Consider the following 5,911-nt stretch of genomic DNA (forward strand, 5'->3'; position numbering starts at 1 on the left):
AACACCCATGTTTGGTGACTAGAGAGCATCTGATAACACAGCAGTAACTCGATAAATCGCAACTAGCTTTGTTGTTTGTTAGTCTTATACTGTTGTTTGCAGCTCGGCAGGCGTCTCACCATTCCCTTCACTTCCCAACAGACTATATCACTTCAGAAACGTTGATATGAGACACATGAAATGTACAAATATAATGTTTCTATAGTTTGCGGAAACCTACAATGCCAACATTTTGTGACAGGGCTTTCCACAGAATTGTCAAAGTTAAAAAATAAGTGTAAAAAAAGTTTCCACAGCAGCTACATGCTGGTAAAGTTCATTTTAGAAAGTAGGTGAGAAAGTAAACACGTTCTACTTTGGGCTTTTTGTATTACATGATTTAGCCATTGTGTCATTCTCTACAATTATCATAATCAAACAAGTAACAGCTTGATGGATTGCATTGCACCGCAGGGCCTATTCATTGAATAGGTTCCCAATGTGAGAGGTATAATCTGGCATAAAATGTCAATGGTTATCTTGGATACCCCTGATATTGTAAAAGCAAAATGACAATGATTTTATATAAAATGTTTGTAGGTTAGGGTTACAAGCACATCTAGATCCATGAGGCATCTTCAATTGCTGTCAAACAAAACAATGGCATCAATCTTTGGATTTATCTACCAGTGATACTCACCCTGGCTATAGATTTCTGAAAAGTCTACACACTCTTTCAGCTTACTCATGCACAACTGTTCCAGATTGTTACATCGGCACACTTACTTGCAACTCTAGGCTACAGGCGGCCCGCTTGCCTCTGCGACTCGACAAGTCATCAGATGCTTTAACATTCCAGGCTCCAAAAACCACATGCTTGAAGGAGTAAATAAGACCTAATATGTCAGCCCACAGAGAGATGCTTGTTTGTGTATGTGCCTGCACGCCTCATTACTGTGTTTGTGTGTGTTTGTGTGTGTGTGCTTGTATTTGTGTACTGAACCTCGAGAAATGAACATGCTGGCTCATGGAGGTTTTTTCCATGTCTGGCTGGAAGCATGCAGGGGCAGAGAGGATTTACAGGAATTGGAGGAGAGGTGAAGCAACAACGGCTCTGCAACAACCGATGCCATAACCTACTGCCAAGTAAATTAAGAAGGTGTGTTGTGTGTGTGCATGTGTGAGGGTGTGTGCATATACTGTATAAACACATAATTTCCCAGAGACACAAAGCCTCTGGGACAAGACCAAAACAATATCTGTGTCTAGTGGTCCGTGCACATTTATACAGAAACCTCTTCATGGACACAGTGGTTTACAGTGACAGTGGAACGGACATTTATCATCATATCTCCTAATATATTCATATAAAAAAATGTTTCAACAGGCAACCTCAGACTGACGTCCAAAAACTTTACAAACTGCCATTATTGATACTGATTCTAGTATTGTGGGGTATTGCAGGTCTGTGTTTTATTTTACTAGATTGTCCAAGTAGTGTTGCCATACCCAGCAGAAGCCATTACTTACTGCTGTGGGTAGATACAATGTCCCGAGGAAAACTGCTCACCCTTGCAGCAAAATTTTTCCCAGTGGCCACTCACGATATTGCAGCAAAAAAAAATCCCCTGTGGCCTAGCATTTTTCCCATAGACCACCACTGTAGAAGAGACATCTGTAAAACTGTCGATAGGACACCTCGAACTGCAAACAAGGTAAATTCCGATTCTTTCAAAGCCATGGTGGTTTTATATATGTGGTTTTATTTTATAAACTTTCCTCAAGCCGAGAAAAGCGATTTGAAATTCCGTAACTTCATCACAATGTAAAGTCTACCATCTGGGCCAGTGAGAGAAACACTACTGCACATATTCATTGGGCTGCATAACACAGAAGTAAACCCGGAAGCTAGACAACTTTTTTGCCATATGCGCCAGGGGAGCAACTCCATGAGAATGAATAGGCACCATCTTAGAGTCCATCTGTGGTAGGTACATCCATCGGTTCATCCATCCATTTTCATCTGCTTATCCAGGGCCGTGTCGCGGGGGTAGCAGGCCAAGCAAAGCACCCCAGATGTGCCTCTCCCCAGCAACGCTTTGCAGCTCCTCCTGGGGGACCCCAAGGTGTTCCCATGCAAGGTGAGATATGTAATCCCTCCCACATGTCCTGGGTCTACCCCAGGGCCTCCTGCCAGTAGGAAGTGCCTCTAACACCTCTAACGGGAGGAGCCCAGGAGGCATCCTGATCAGATGCCCGAACCACCTCAACTGAACCCTTTTGACGCGACCCTTTCTACTCTACTCCCTCCAGATGTCCGAGCTCCTTATCCTATCTCTAAGGTTGAGCCCAGCCATGCCATGGAGAAAACTAATTTTGGCCACGTGTATATGCGATCTCATTCTTTCGGTCACTTCCCTGTGCCACTCCACAGGCAGCCCAGACAGCTCAACAATGTATAGTAGGTATAATCAATGTCAAATTTCTCTCTATTTCATTATTTGATTGTGATCATTTTTGTTAAGTGTTATAAAACTGACGACTTTATGAATAGTTATTTTCTTTCAATGTTACGCTAAATTCTTGCCAGAATGTTAGCCATCATACACTCTGTGCATTGGCTCCTGCACAGCTGATACATTCTGACAATGCTCCATTTGCTACCTTTGTGTAAAGTTAGGATTGGATAATATTACCATTGTTGATGGGAAAAGTATTATTTTAAGATCGCACCAGTGATAACGCTTCACTTCAGTCAGGACATGCACAAAAAGGTAACGTTGATGTCAATTTGTTATTTTGCGCCGGAACTATCATCATGGAAATAAATAATATTTTGCTAAAAAAGTGTCAGCCATTGCACAGAGTGCGACAAACAACAAATCGTTTTGGTGAAAATGGGCCGATTTGCAAATGCTTATCAATGAGCCATCTGTAACGTTAGCTATCATAGCTAAGTTACCTGACAGGTAATTAGCCGCACAATCACCCGTTGATAAACAATGGTGCTCACAGGCTTATTCAACTATACGCTGCTGTTTATAGCTTCATTACATTGTATTTCTCAGGAAGCCCACGTGAAGTCTGAGTAAAGTGTCATTCACTTATGTCGCAGGGCATGTGCTATCTATGTAAACAGCAGTAGGCCTGGATTTAATTTATTACTTATTAGTGTAGTATACTGTAGAGCTGTACTTGGTTATAGTAATATAATGTAATAAGAAATAAGTTTTCAGATTTGGGATTTTTTTGAGGGGGTGCAGACTCCCAGTCAGATTTTAAAGATGAATACATAATAAGAAACTAGAAAAGAAGATTGACAGAATATTTCATTTACATTTTAAAGAGATCATTTTTCTATGACCTGCATTTTGTTTTCATTAATGGTCTAATATTTTCAATCTTCTGTAAGTTGAATTGGAGGTTTGGGCGGCAAAACATTTCTTCCTTGCTTTGATGACAGGAAATACTGCAGACTGTGCAGATGGAGCATGATTTTGAATATTCATGGTGGGAACTAAAAACAGGAACTTATGCTGTGATTTTGACGACAGAAATCCAAAATTCCGAGCAGCAACTGTAGCTCACAATGCTAAAACCTTCTCGTGTGAGCGTTTCGTTATTCACGTGCATGCTGGTGTCATTCACCATTATTAATGTGTCATTTTAAAAAGACAAAGCCCAAGGTGCTCAACATAATCATAAATTACATAATGATAATAAGAATATAAATCTGAGCTGTAATTCTTTTGCACAGACTTACAGGGCCATTCAGCAACAGTGGGGAGTTGTGCATACATGTGTGCACATGTGCTACACAGACATGTATGCATGCATCAGGCGTGCGTATGTGAGTGTGGGCACATGTATGTCTGTGAGTGTTTGCACATATGCATTGCTGTATCTGTCTTTTAAAGGGTGTATATCTGTGTGTCTGTGTGTTTACTTATTGATCTCGTCTGTGTGTCAGAAAGGACATTGTCTCAAATTGATCTCTCCTTCACTTTTCTTGTGTAAGAGCATTGTGGCTGATTGTTGACCCCAGAGTGTCCCCAGTGTAATCTCCTGACCTGATATCTGAACATGAGCAAACCTGCGTTTGAGCACTGGAGCCACTCATTTTGTAATTTGGCAAAATACAGCTCTGTCATTGTACCTCATGAAACTCTGAAGAATATATTGTACTTGTCCTTTTACTGTTTATATCTTCAGTTAACAGAATGCAGTTTTTACATTGAAGACTGTAAAACATCTAGTTTTAAGGGGAGATATAACTAAGAGATATCACCATGAAACTTCCCCGGATGATTTCTTAATGTAAACAGTTATTTTTTTTACATTACACGTTTTTTTTTTAAATATTTTATGTGTAAATATGCAAACGATGCATTATTTATAATCATCTATTAAATATGCACTGATTTGCATACATTTCCAGAACAAAAATCCGAACACGGCTAAAACCAGGTTGAAAATACTTTTGTTGACATATGGGTTGTTGAAGGGTTTTGCAGGGGGAACTTTGGATATCTCCTTTTATCACTCCTTAAATCAGGAAATACTGTCAACAGCCATAAAAAAAATCAATTTTTGTTGTGTTTTTAGAAATAAAATGTTATATAAATCAGGCTATATATGATAAATGATGTAAATGCTACTGAAGTTGAGATGTTTGGCCCACAGTGACAAAACACTCATTTTGAGAAAACAACCTTTAAAGATATGTATTGTACAATTCAATACTTTTTTAGACAAAAAATAAGACGCTAGAGTAAAGATGTTAACTCACAGATATCACCGTTAAATTACCCCAGTGGATTAGACTATTATTTTTTACAAGTTTTCTGAAATGTTATATTTAAATATGCAAATATGGCACTATCTAATTAAATATGCACTTTGAAAGTACATTTCCAGAACTCAAAAAACGCCTTAATGTGTATTTTGGATGTTTTCTTTTCACTAGTCTGAGAGAGACATGGAAGCAACATAGCCCAAAGTCTCAAATTGACAAGAGCACAAAAAAAACTGTTTTCACCTGTCTCGCCATAAAAGTGAAGATAATTGGAAATAACACCCACAAAGCAGCTCTCACAAACAGGATTACTGCGTCAACAGCTCAGCATGTTCAGATGATGTGGCCCATTGAGTTTATTTGTGTTGACCCAGTTAAGCCTAATGGCCACAGATAAAAGAAACAGACAACTCTGTCATTCTGTTTGATCACTGATAATGATCACTGACTAGAACTTGATCAAGTTTCAATGGATTGTATTGAACACTGATCATTTAGGAATGGTCAACACTCCAATCAAGGATTGCTGCTTTGATTAAATCTTGATTTGAAGGCTTGATACTTTGAATAATCCTGATACAGTGGAGACTGTTAGGATAAAGGCCTCAAATGATAGCAGCAGGAAGATAGTTACACTCAAACCCATGGAAAAAAGCCAACAAGCTAAACGCGCGCGCGCACACACACACACACACACACACACACACACACACACACACACACACACACACACACACATCAAACACATCATCATCATCATCATCATAAATTCCTTATGTTGCATAATCTCCAAAACCTTCAAATCTAGTGACAGCATGCTCTGAGTATGTCATCAGTACAAACCATAACCATTCCCTTACATGCCCCTAAAGCTGATTTTCTACACTGGCCAAACCAACCGTTACTCACTTCCCCTTTTCTGTTAAATGACAACCAAAGGAAACAGGCGGAGTGACTAAAAAACAGACTGCAAGAGGACAAGTAAAAATCGAAGGTGAGAGAGATGAACGTAATGGGATACAGTGGTGGAAGAAGTGTGAAATACTCAATTACAATGAAATGCATTCAAATTCATACTTAAGGGAATAGTTTGATATTTGGGGAATTATGCATATTCACTTTCTTCCCAAGAGCTAG

The 5,911-nt window shown here is 39.3% G+C and overlaps 1 long non-coding RNA gene across 1 annotated transcript; it reads left to right on the forward strand.

Moving 5' to 3' along the window:
• The first annotated feature begins 1,046 nt into the window (after positions 1-1,046).
• On the forward strand, positions 1,047-2,434 carry LOC126391263 (uncharacterized). The gene is made up of 3 exons (XR_007570070.1): positions 1,047-1,138; positions 2,015-2,120; positions 2,293-2,434. It is a non-coding gene; the product is annotated as an uncharacterized LOC126391263 (long non-coding RNA).
• The last annotated feature ends 3,477 nt before the right edge of the window (positions 2,435-5,911 follow it).

The sequence above is a fragment of the Epinephelus moara genome, chromosome 6, assembly GCF_006386435.1.
Source record: "Epinephelus moara isolate mb chromosome 6, YSFRI_EMoa_1.0, whole genome shotgun sequence".
In the NCBI taxonomy this organism is placed as follows: Eukaryota; Metazoa; Chordata; class Actinopteri; order Perciformes; family Serranidae; genus Epinephelus; species Epinephelus moara.